General features: G+C 40.2%; 1 long non-coding RNA gene across 2 annotated transcripts; it reads left to right on the forward strand.

The window, feature by feature from the left end:
• The first annotated feature begins 249 nt into the window (after positions 1 to 249).
• LOC309634876 lies at positions 250 to 5,625 on the forward strand. Of its 2 annotated transcripts, none has more exons than XR_014248485.1 (2): positions 250 to 2,870; positions 5,269 to 5,625. It is a non-coding gene; the product is annotated as an uncharacterized lncRNA (long non-coding RNA). The 2 variants fall into 2 exon arrangements; XR_014248486.1 differs by having other exon boundaries at positions 5,363 to 5,625.
• The last annotated feature ends 7,162 nt before the right edge of the window (positions 5,626 to 12,787 follow it).

Below are 12,787 nucleotides of genomic sequence, written 5' to 3' on the forward strand. Positions count from 1 at the left end.
AGATGCTCCATGCATGGACTGTTTACGTGAACAGAGAAAAAGGGGTGGCGTGGGATTGCTGTGCTATCCTGAACTACTCTCCAAACAGGAGAACTGCCTTTAAACACAAGGGTTGAGACGAGGTGGATTAAAAAGAAAGACAGATTTTAATTCTATTATTACTTAATATTAACACAGTACATGGTGATTTTCAGGCAATACCTAGTAAGGGTCGACTGTGTTTACCAAGCAGTGAGCTCGCTCACCATACGTACCCCATTAAGATCCACAAGGTCAGAAACCAGGATTTTTTGTATCTTATCAATGTATATCCTCCACCTGCCTCACTTTAGCTGTGTCTTGTTCCTCATAGCTTATCAGCATCTTCAACAAGGAGTGACTGAAGGAGATAAAGTTCAAACTAAGTACTGAAGGCTAGCACATCATTCCAGCTGACGTTTAGGTTGTCTGTGAGATTTTGCTAAGCCAGGTCAGAGAAACAATAACCATCAAGAGTTGACCTTATCAATTATGATATTAGAGGAGGTAGGAGAAGAACTTTAAAATCAGCTTTGAATTACCTTCTTTTGAGGATACACTGATTTTAAAAATGTCCACCACAGATGTAGAGGTCAAGAGGGATAAATCTCTTGATTCCCATGGTACGGAAGCTCCAGAAGTAGTGTGATCTCCATAAAGTATCCTGCCCTAGATTTTTTAAGGTCTCTTGAGATGAACTTTGATTTCTTATTTCTGCCAGCACACCAAAGACTTTTTTTCTATTGTAAGTAAATACTCAGAAAAAATTTAACACGCTAGCACTTATGTATAATGTTGATTTGAGTGGCTGAAACAGGAACTCACCCATAGAGAGAACAGAGTCCTGTGGGCCTTCAAATTACCACTGTGCCCAGAAGGCTGACACTTCTTTTTCTGGAGTGCATTTTGCTGACCTTTTCACAACTATTCCCATTGCCTCTTTTTACTGTACAGTGGTACCCTTTTCTGCCTATTTTAGCTTTTATTTTCATCAGTTTACTTGGAGTGGTAGAGAGGCTGAACTTGGGGTATGATTTTTAATCTGCATGAAAATTTCCTTTTCCCCTTTCCATATTTATGAGAGTCTGACTTGGCATCTCAGAGAAGGAAATCACTATATGGTGTGGAAAATGCTTACGGCAGCCTGAAGAGTGCCAAGCCAACTGAACTGGGCCAAAAAAATTGACAACACCTGTTAGCTCATGTCTACGCACCTAGACTGGAAATAGCCACGGTGAAATTTCAATTGCTTACCCTGCAATAAATTTGCAAATTGCTTAGCTCAAGAACCAGAGTTTCCTTAAAGCAGTATTTCTCAAATTGTGGGCTATGGACCACTTGCATCAGACCCACCTGAGGTTCTTATAGAAAAGGTCAATTTCTGGGCCCCCCTGCAGACCTCTTACTGAATCAGAATCTGCCACTGACAACAACGAGTCTTTAATACCTTCCCTTAGAGTATGTACAAATGTGATCCAAACTGAAGTGTATCAATTTCCTCAACTGATTGGCTAATATGGTGTAGCTAACAGCCTGTGACTTCATCACTTCCCCGCATCCTCTGGCCCACGCACCTGGGTCCAGGGAGCCAAATAGTGACCACGTCTGAGAGGAACCCTGGGCAGCACTTAGGACCCAGGCTGGGTAAGGCTGGCAGTCTGTCAGAGCACCAATGCGTGTGATTCTGTGGCTTCTCTATAATGTGTTCAGTACCTGTGGGACCCTCTGACTGAGGCAGACTCCATTGGCTTTACACCTGAGGAGGGAGACACAAATGCATAATTCCACACACACACAACAAGAATTACAGAAAGCTTATTTTAGAAAGTAACTTAACCATGAATATATATGCTAATTCATTGAAACTACAAATTGAATATCCTGTGGTTTTTCTATTAACTTTCAATCGCTCCTCATTGGGAATCAGTAAGATCATTAGAGATGGTTAAAGGAATTATCTTTTTCCTGGTCTGGTCTGAGGTTTTTTCCTTTGCCAGGCACCTGCACGGTGCCCTGATCCTCTTCTATTTTAGGCTGGTCTTGTTGGAATGGTCATTTCCTCATTAGATGACATTTAATGCCAGCATCCCAACATTTCCAGGCTTCCTACAATAGCTCAAAGTCTGGCTCTTATACACGGCAACTGCTCAGTTGAATTTCTGTGCTCTGTCTCACTCCCTAATTATACAGAATTAAAGTGGTTCCCTCAGGGTCCCGATCTCTCTGAAAAATGTCTGTCCCCAGAGGAAAATGCACAGTTCCCAGCGTACCCCTTGGCTGTGAGCCTCCTATGGGTTGCCTGTCCCTGGCTCAGGAGGGCTGCGTGTCCCCTCAGTCTGGCAGGTGAGAAGACCTAAATTGAACTTCCGTCCCCTCCCTTGGAAAAATTCCCTATCTACACAAAAACCCTTGCATTGTACCATATTTCCTGTGCCCAAACACTCTCAAAGGCACCTGAGGCGTTCCTGCCTCTATCGTGTGGGCTACACTAACCGAGGCCCACGTAAGCCTCCCAACCTGTCTGCAGGTGGGAGAGAAAGCGAACGCTCCCTTCCCAAGGGGCACAGGCTTTCTGTAGAGCTCCCAGACTAGACAGGTACAAGGGAATTGGGAGAAGCAGGAGTTCATGGGAAGCTTCTTAGTCTAGCGGGTGTTCTGCCTTCACGGAGCAGCCCAGGAGGTAAGGCACAGGGTCTCACGTTACCTCCAGAGAAGATCCAGCTCCTGTTTGATGTGTGTGTGATAAAGAACTCACCATCTGGGGTATAAGTAATAGAAGCATTGGATGCCTAAGGAAGAAGCAAAAATGTAGAAGGAGGTGCCTCTCCCCTCCTCTCTCGAGAATAAGGACAGTAAGTGACCACCCAGCTTCAAATAGAGATAATCATGTGGGTGGGAAGAACTAGAATTTTCATCAGAAATTAAGCCATGGTTGTAATCAGGTGATAAAAATAATGTAACGAATAGAAACATGGACTCTTACTGGGTACATTGTTAGTATTGATGGGTTTTACAATGAAGTCCTCCAAAACAGGAAGTTGAATTTTCAAACTGTTCTGGGATTTTGTTCAAATTCCATTTTCAAAAGGGTGAGGTGCTAGCTAGAATTTTTTAATCACTCCAGAAAGCTTGTCGTTCTCAAAAATGGTCTACTCCTAAAGGGAAACATTTTATAATGAAGGGTGATAAAGAGCTGTAACTGCGTGAAATGAGAATTTTCTAGTCGATTTGGGCAGAAAAACTGAATCAAGTTGGAAAATCTGTGCTGCAAATCTTTGATCCTCCAACTAAATAAAGCAGCAGTAGAGACATTTACATCTTTTCTGTTTCTTGTTTTTTACTAGAATTATTTTGATGATACTACATAGACCTGAATTATCAAAATAGAAACTTCATTTACTGGAATAACCTTCCTCATGGGAAGAACAAAAGTATTATCCCTGTGATTTTTTTTTTTTTAATGGATTTAACTGCAGAAATCTCAGGCTCCCTCTAAACAGGAAACAGAGACATACATCAGTGAGACAATGGATCCAAGATGTTCATTTATTCATTCAATGGATATTTATTTGACCAGGAGCTGGGCTAGCCAACACATGTAATGGATATCCTTTTTCTTTAGTCTTTTGGATCAAACACCCATACATGCTTGCAGAAACATTTCCAAAGATGAAGATGTCTGTAAAGTAAAATTAAGTTTCCCTCCCATCTCATCCCAAATGGGTATTAATAACACTTTGTTAATCCCACTAACAATGTCAAATGATTCCTTCTACACTTTCTTTATTTAAATAATCATATGCATGTATATTTATCATTTTATTTATACTTACATATTATAAGTTATAATAGGTATATACACAAAAATACTATTCTGTAACTTTTTTCACTCTATTATATACTGAATTATGTCCAAGACAAGAAACAGAGATATACCTTTTTATTTTACTTTACTACATAGTATTCTATAGACTAAAATTCCGTCTTTTAAAAATTCAGTCATTACCTTATTCACAGACTTTCAGATTTTTCTAGCTTTTGTAAATAAGAAAATTGTCATAATAAACACTCTTTAATGTAAACATTGATACATAAGTTTTTTTCTGTTAAATATATTCTCAAAGACAGACATTGTTATGTTAAAAATATAGGCATTTTCAACTTTAATAAAAATGCCAGATAACTCTTGTACAAATTATGGTAATTTACAATCTCACCAACAATGCATATGAGTTCCTCATACCCTAGCCAGCATCTGATATTATCATTTTTAATTTTGGAATCTAATGGTTAAATACGGTAGCTCATTTTTGTTTTAATTTGCATTTCCCAGATGACAAAGCTTTATCTATTTATTGGACATTTTCCCTTTCTTTTCTGTGGACTGCCTGTTGATATCCTTAGGCCATTTTTCTGCTGGATTGTTTATAACTTGCTTGTACATTTGCTAGAAGCTCTTTGAAATATAATCCTTTGCTATGTTTATTGCAAACATTTTTTTCCCAGCCTATTTGATTGTTTGACTATTAACTTTTTTAATGTTTTCTTTTGCCATACTGAAGCTTTTAATTTCTATGTAAAAAATTCTGTCAAATTTTATTATTTTTTTTCTAAGACCTTTACCCCCAAGACAATCTCCACCCCAAAAATACACAGATATTCTCTGCATTTTGTAGTCTTTACAGCTGTAGGTTCCTATGACATCTTTCGGAACCAGCCTCTGGTTTGGGGTTTTTTTCCCCCCCAAAATCTTTTCTACATACTCTATATACTCCCTTGCTATGTTCCATTCTCTAAGTCACTCTGGATTTTGTGTGGAGAAGGGGTTGTTTCTTTTCCCTGTGTTTTTGTTTTGTCTTTTGTTTGCAGACGATGTGTTCTGTCAAAGAAGAAAACGATATAGGAATATTACTGGCAGGGCACTTTCATTTTATAAAAGGGCTGGAGAAAGAAAGTGCATAGCGCAGGGAAGGCAAATACATGACCCAGGGCCCCAGCACATGTCACCTTCTGACAAACACACGTATTCCCACACATCAAAACTTTACAGCATTCTCATACACCCTGGATGTGGCCCTTAAATCCTTCCCAATTAAGCACCGGTCACAGATGGAATTTCTCAAAGATGACTACAGCTATATCTCCCATCCCATATGCTTTCTAGAACCTTGTTTTTCCTCCACCAGAGGAGGAATCTAATTCCCCTCCTCTTGAGTCTGGGCAGATTTGTGCCTCACTTGTAACCAACAGGACGTAGCAGATGCAACTCTGCTGGCCTTCCAATGCTGAGTCATAGAAGATGATGCAGCTTCTGCCTTCTTAGCTGAAATACTCCCTCTTGAAGGTGGAATACACTTCCTTGACATCTTCAATCATTCAATTACCCTGAGGCCACCATGCAGTGAGAAAGGCTTGCAGAGAGACCATATGTATATGAAAAGAGAGAGATGCTCTGTCCGTCCCCAGCTGCTCCAGACCTCCACTGCCTCAGCCACTGTCTGACTGACCCACGTGGGAGACCCTGAGCCAGAATCACCCAGCTGAGCCCTTCCTGAATGCCTGCCCTACAGACACCAAGAGTCATAATAAAATGTTTACTGTTGTCTTGTCACTAGGTGTTGGGATGGTTTGATACACAGCCATAAATAATTAGAATGTCACACTAGATAGTGACAACCCATGGAATGGAGAAGTCCATAATTTGAAATCTATTAACCACCCCCTTGCCTAATTATAGGTGAAATTTTAGGCATCTATAAGTAAGATTTTTTTAAACAGAGAGGTTTTATATGTTCCTTAAATCACTCGGTGATTTTTTTAACTCTTAGGTATAACGCTGGCTCTGCTCCCTTTCCAGAAAAGTATTCCCTACCTTACCACCATGCCTCCTCCTCCACCAAAAAAAAAAAAGCATAAGAAAACTGTAGGGAAAGGATCTAGAACTGAGTACTGGGGCAGCATGGAACAGCCTACAGTCTTCTGGTTCATATCAGCCCCTCACTCCATGTGCCCAGGCGAAAATCCCTTCAGCAAGAGCCTGGTGATTGTCTGTGCTACGTAAGCCCCCTCAGAAGTATGAAGGAGAGTTAATATCTTCATACGTCTTTCTATGATCTTAGAGACATTCAAAACAGTGATTGCATCCACGCTTCATCTTATTTTTTATTTTTTGGCTCCCACTTGCCTCTCTCCCCTCCTTCCCCCACATAACCCCATCTCCAAGGTAACCCATGTTAGCCACTTACATGAACCCATGTATCCTGCCATATTTTTATCTGTGCTCAATTAATGCTACACAGACAGAGGGGCATACACGTACATTACCATATAGAAAGCTAATGGTTGTAGACCTGTTAACCACATAAGCTGTGTTAACTGCCACACAGCTGAGAGCCAGCTGCACCTCCATGCCTTCTTTTCTTTCTCCCCATTTACACCCAGATCCCATTCCCACGGCTTTTCTCTCCCTTCCCACAGAGCTTGCTTCAATTCACATCATTTGAAGCCAGGACATTGTTACTTATGTTTCCATCTCTCCATCCCTCTTTCTTTCCTTCCGTCATGTTCTTCCTAGCAATGTTTACTGTCGTTCTTTTGATTTCTTCTCAAGGAATTCAGGCAGTCAAACAGGTAAAGGTTGGACACGTGCAAGAACTTGAGAGGAATGGTTGGAAAAGGCCCTTGTCCTTCTTGATTTGAAGCAGAGATGGGTCACGGGATGGGTCAGCGCCTCACTGGATGGGTCAGCGCCTGCTAACCTCTCCCTTCAGTAATTGCATTGCTGCTGCTTCCATGTCCGCTAAACATTCCAGAAAGCAAGTTGGAAAAACACTATTAGTTTTCCAGCTATCATTGTCCTGTTGTCACCATAGCGACAGATGTTATGTGAAATCAGCTTATTGTGAAAACAGTATAAGTTGAAAACCGGCCTTGGGGAAGTTGCAAAAAACATGAGATTCAATTCTGATGTATTATCTTGTGGATTTTCTTTTCTATATTACCTTTCTTTGGAATATATTTTATTGTAAGACAATAATATAAAATAAAAAGTCAAAGGGTCATCTTTTGAATTCCTTCAATGGTTACTCAATTCCAATAGTATAAGAACAGGTCTTGGTGAGAGCCTTGAAAGCAAAATCAAATCTGTGCAAATCCAAAGAACTTCAGAATAGCCAAAGAAACCATAATGGTTAATGTGTTGTGTACTGAACGCTGGCTGAGGTGATTTTATTCTTCTGAACATTAAATTCTATTTCTGGACCAAAATTAGAAATGAAAACACATACTTTGGAATCTGACCCCTTTCAGTTAACTAATTAGAGCCCTGATTCATCATAAATGAGACCATTCAGAATCAAAATGCCTGCTGATAAGTCAAACTAAATAATGGTACAATTAGCTTTTAATCCCCCAAAAGATACATACATATCCAGGATAGAATAATACAATAGGATGAAAAGACAGGAGTAAGAAATTCATGTTATCATTGCCAGTTTGTGCCAACAGTGAATTCAGGAGGCATGTTACCTAGAGAGCCTGTTTCTGCAAGTGGCTGAGGTGTGTTATTCACTGAATAAGCCGTCAAGTTCAGAGGGACTTTGAAGTCTATTTGATTTATAAGACATGAAAAATTCCTGCCCTTTTGCATGAAATTACCCAGGAAGGAGTCAGGCATAAAACAATGAAGTTTATGTCATCTGGAAACCCTAGGAATTAGAATAAAATGATTCGATGGTAGGGTAGACACAAGTGTAGTTTCAGTGTCCAGTCACGTTGTTTCAGCCACAAATTAGAATTTAGGTATATTGCAAAGACAAACTTATGAACTTCTTAAAAAATTATGGATAGCAAGTTGAGCACTCATACCAACTATCAGCCTATTTTCTTGATGCTAAATATCATCATATATGGTAATTCATAGAGACAAAATTTTAAAGTAGGAAATTAAAAAATTGTGAAAACCAAAGAATGAGATCTAATGAACTTTGAGGAAAAGTATGACTACATTTATGTATTTATGATTCTAAATCTGACTAAGGAGGCTTTCTGGGACTATAAGGCACTAGTACCAAAAGCCTGGGTTCAAGTCTTGAATCTGCTTCTTACGAGCTATGTGATTCAGACAAATTCCTTAACCTCTAAACTTCAGTTTTTATCTGTAATATCCACCTCAAATGTGTTATGAGGATTAAGTGGGAGAATGCATGAAAAAAGTTTATTTCAACTTCTGGGACACAGAACTATTATTATTGCTATTGTTGGCATCCAGCTGTGCAATACACTCAACAATTTTAACAGCTTTTTTCAAATCTTAGGAGTTTGTAGATATAACCAATTTACATTTTAAAGCTAACATTATTAGTGTTTGTTTTGAACCAGTATAAAAAATATATCCATTGCACTTCATATCGATGCCAAACAAGGCCTGAAATCTATATAATTCATCATCTGATATTTCTGACCAGGCTTAGAAATTGTTGTAGAAAACACTTAAGTTAAATCTGAAAAGAGTTTCCATAGAGAGTCTGCAGTAATTTGAGAGATATCAGAATAAAATAGCTGAAGAAGTAATGAGAAGAAATGAAATTGGAAATAAACCCATGTGCATAAAATACTTACTTGCATGATAAATATTGGCCCTACATTTGCAGTATCACATTGAAAGAGAATAAATGTCAATTTATTTGGAAACTAAGTTGCCTAGGATTTAGATCAACAAGTTAATGTCATCTGTAAACGCTCCTTCATCAATCTGAAGCAAAGGAAAAGTAATTGGGAAATAGTGAAGACTTATACAATTATATTACATTTGTTTCATCTAGTGAAATTGACAGATAACTGTTTACCTCTGAAATTGGTTTCTGAGAAATGAAAAGAACACAGGGAACATGTAGAAAAATCAAATTAGCTGTGGTTAAGAGCTTTTCAAAAGGCAGGGTACTTTTATTCAGAAAGTTCAGGTACTTCTATCCTGAGGCTAATTATTTCAGAACCACAATTTGCAGTATCTGAAGTAACACGGAAACCAAGCAGGACCCTGCGGGATGTCCTGGGTAAAAAAAAACCCTCTGTTTCCCCCATTTCTTGTTTGTAGAAAAAAGCTTTAGTCTCCTAGGTGTTCCCTGAGTTCCAAAGAGCAGACTCAAACAGTTACTAATTAGGGAAGTGAGGGAATGCAGAAACAAAGGAAAAGCAGTTAAGCAAGAAAAGTAATGACAATAGTTCGGCAATAAAACAGAATCCTAGTTCCTCCACGAGGGATATATTAACAATCTGACACTCATCTTTGAGTGCTTCTGCAGGAACTAAGAACCCCACCCAGGTGGAGGATGGTGACTACGTGACCCCAAACTGGTTGGAACCAGAAGTTTGATCATTAAGATTCCTGAAACACCACCCTGTTACCTCACTACCAACTAACCAGAAGAAAGCTGTGCATGCTGCAGCCCTCACCCTACATGTTGCCTTTAAAAACCCTTCCCTGGGGAACTTCCCTGGTGGTCCAGTGGTTGAGAATCTGCCTTCTAATGCAGGGGGTGTAGTTTCGATCCCTGGTAGGGGAACTAAGATCCCACATGCCCTGGAGAAACTAAGTCTGCGCACCGCAACTAGTGAGCCTACATGCCACAACTACAGAGCCCACGTGCTCTGGAGCCTGTGCACCACAACTAGAGAGAAGACCACATGCCACAATGAAAGATCCTGCGTGCTGCAACTAAGACCCGACACAGCCAAAAATAAATAAATAAGCAAATAAATTTTTAAAAAATAAATAAAAACAAACAAAAAAATAAAAACTCTTCCCTCAAAGCCACTGGGGAGTTTGGGCTTTTTGTGCAAGAGCTGCCTGTTCTCCTTGCTGGGCCCTGCAATAAACACTGTACTTTCCTTCACCACAACCCAGTGTCAATAAATTGGCTTTGCTGCTCGGCAGGGGAGCGGACCCAAGTTCAGTTTGGTAACAACATGATTTGCAAACAATGGATCTCAGACTTTTTATTTATTTATTTATTTATTTACTTAATTTTTGGCCGCGTTGGGTCTTCATTGCTGCGCACAGGCTTTCTCTAGTTGTGGCGAGCAGGGGCTACTCTTCATTGCAGTGCACGGGCTTTTCAGTACGGTGCCTTCTCTTGTTGCAGATCACGGGCTCTAGGCACGTGGGCTTCAGGAGTTGCAGCACGCGGGCTCAGTAGTTGTGGCACTCAGGCCCTAGAGCGCGTGGGTTTCAGTAGTTGCGGTGCACGGGCTCAGTAGTTGTGGCTCGTGGGCTCTAGAGCGCAGGCTCAGTAGTTGTGGCACACGGACTTAGTTGCTCTGTGGCATGTGGGATCTTCCTGGACCAGGGCTCAAACCCATGTTGCCTGCGTTGGTAGATGGATTCTTAACCACTGCACCACCAGGGAAGTCCCTTAGACCTTTTAAATACTACAATTTTCTAAAGAGTTCCCTGAAGGTCCTCTGGATCAAACCCTCCACTCATAAGAAAACATCTTTGGCATTTTCTTCTGATTTGTCACATCAGATCTTGAAAGATTGAAGAGAAGATATTCAGGGAAGAGCCTGCAGATGACGGTCTGTCTCCAGTTCTTGTTACCCAAGATGCTTCACTGCCTCCATGGATCCCTGGGCAGAAACACTGCTTCCCCTGCCGGCACTGACCTCGAGTGCCTCTCTGAGGCTCCCAAGGGCTCTTGAACACATCCTCTCAGCCACAGTTTTCTTCTCCACCACCCCAACCTGAAAAGGGCCATTTACCTTTTATTTTCCATCCTTCACACATGTTTTCTCTGTGACCTGAAAGGCAGTCAAGTGTAAGGCAACCATGAAATTAAGTAATTGTCCAACTCTTTATGGTTAAGTTAAATCTGATGTCTGACGTAGGATAAAACGTACTCAGACACATGTTTTGAGAAACAAGCCATCTCAACTTCTTTCTCCTCTTTCACAGACACAAATCCTGTTCTTACCTAATCCTAGGACAAATAATTATATTTCTAATACCCTCAGGGTATAAACTCATTATACATAATCCAATTCAGAGAAAGTCTTCAAGAGTCTGGGCTGACCCAATATCTCCTCTAAAGCGTCTCTTCGTGCGGCTATCCTACTATTCTGCTTCAGGCTGGTACTACAATAGCTACACCCTGGAGACCCCAAACTGTAGCAGCTCCAGGATTTCTCTGGGTACCCCAGGGCCTGTCATACCTGAGACGCTACGTCTACTCAAGTGCTGGGCTAGAACACTGGGCTGGTCTTAGTGAGTGAAGAAGCAAGGAGTGACACATCAGGCAGATTCCTGCGAATGCTGAACTTCAAGGAAAACAGATTTCCTCAAGGAAATCAGACAGAGAAGCTTGGAGAAATCATTATACCGTGCCCTGCTTTCTTCAGTTAAAATGTTTTTCATGGGAATTTAGGTATGCAGAGTACTTGCAATTGGAGTTGGGGAGAGTATGAATTCTATAGCTCACGACATGTTTTATTCACTGACCCAATCTGTTCATTTCATTAAAGCTACATTCAGGTGTCCTAAAACTATATTTTATAGTAGACAGAAATCTCAACCCTTCAAACTCTCTTTGCCATTTAAGCCTTTCTCTAGACTCAGTTTTAATTTCTGACCAGACCTGTCTTTTTGTCTTGAAAATGTCTCAATTTAGAAATAAATCTTTAGTATCTCAGACCTGAGGTCTGGCCCTTTGGCCAAAGAGGATATTCTTGAACATATTTGTAAGAAAGCCTTTCTAACAACACCCAAAACCCCGTGCCAAAGTGGCCTGGCTTGTTAGGGAAAATTTCTGGTAAACATCCCCCAACATCTGGATATTCGATCACAGAGGTTAATGACTTTGGTGACTCTTTGGTTGTTGTTCACCTTAATGGTTATGAAAGCCTGGAACATTAAGAATTAGAGCTAAGTGCTTTTAGCGGAAATTCAGTAAACACACAAAAGAATAACACACAGTTCCTGGAACAGCATAACAGGGGTATTTTTTTCCCAACACGGGTCTGATATCAGGTTAGCCATTTGGTGAGATGGGAGCACATCTCCTGGGATTCTCGGATTCTTCAGCCATCCCCTGCTTACCTCCTCCTCTTCTCTCTGCCTGGTTCCTACCTCCCTGGGGAATCCCAGAGACTGAGGCAAAGGCTGCCTAATCTACCATCAGACTCTCAGGTTTGTTCATGTTCAAGCCTGAGTATATTAATGAGTTTATGCTAGTTAGTATATATATTTCCCTCTCAACTTGAGATCACTTGGGCCTAAATGGAAAGCTGTGAAGTGTTCAAGACAAAGTGTCAATGTTTTCACTCTATTAGAAAGTCTTTGCCAATAAGAAGAAAATGCGTTTAAGTTCTTTCTGGAAGCACTGGATTTTCATCCCTGCATCTGTCCCTCCCCCTCCTCTTAGTTCTTTGAGCCCTAAATAAGTTTCCAGCAACCCACTCTTTGTCTGGACCTTGTGACATTTCTCATTAAATATTAAAACAAACATCCATAAAACACTGAAAGTTTGTAAAACTAGGAGTAGTAACAGCAGTGTTATGGGACTTGTTCTAGCAGTGAACTTTAAGAAATAGCAAATCTAGAGAATTTATATTTTTCATGCCTTGAAAATAGGATTAAGTTTTCAATGGATATGATAAACGAAATTGCCGTGTCATATGCACTTCAAAACATTTACTAAAAAAACTTGTTAAAATCACTTAGTTTTTTTTCTTTTTTCTTTAACTTCAGGAAATAAGTTTTAACTTTCATTATAAA

This window comes from Balaenoptera borealis, assembly GCF_965194805.1.
Source record: "Balaenoptera borealis genome assembly, chromosome: 9".
NCBI classification, from domain to species: domain Eukaryota; kingdom Metazoa; phylum Chordata; class Mammalia; order Artiodactyla; family Balaenopteridae; genus Balaenoptera; species Balaenoptera borealis.